This window comes from Penaeus monodon, chromosome 33, assembly GCF_015228065.2.
Source record: "Penaeus monodon isolate SGIC_2016 chromosome 33, NSTDA_Pmon_1, whole genome shotgun sequence".
Taxonomy (NCBI): Eukaryota; Metazoa; Arthropoda; class Malacostraca; order Decapoda; family Penaeidae; genus Penaeus; species Penaeus monodon.
The window spans coordinates 31,265,492-31,265,767 of record NC_051418.1 but is presented as its reverse complement, the minus strand read 5'-3'; the positions used below and the strand labels follow the sequence as shown (position 1 = coordinate 31,265,767).

General features: G+C 25.4%; 1 protein-coding gene across 1 annotated transcript in view; it reads left to right on the top strand.

Annotated features, from left to right (window-relative positions):
• LOC119594380 (C-Jun-amino-terminal kinase-interacting protein 4-like) overlaps window positions 1-276 on the top strand; it is a gene marked incomplete in the record, with an annotated part of 97,279 nt that overhangs the window by 90,599 nt on the left and 6,404 nt on the right.

The following is a 276-nucleotide window of genomic DNA, read 5'->3' as shown; positions in this document are numbered from 1 at the left end:
TTCATCACCTAATATAAAAAATGAAATGTGGAATTATTCTCATAAGATTGCTCTAAAGAGAAAGAGATAATCATTCTTGTAATTAAAATAGACATTTTTTTCTGTTATGTTCGGATATTGATCTTTGCTAACTGCAGTACCACTGATGTCTCTTATACCCTCTATACTTTTGCTATAATTTCAGAGATAGAAACATAATTGAAAAAATATATATAAATGTTATGTACATGATATGCTTGATAAAACAAGTAATTCAGTAAATCATAATATTATTAC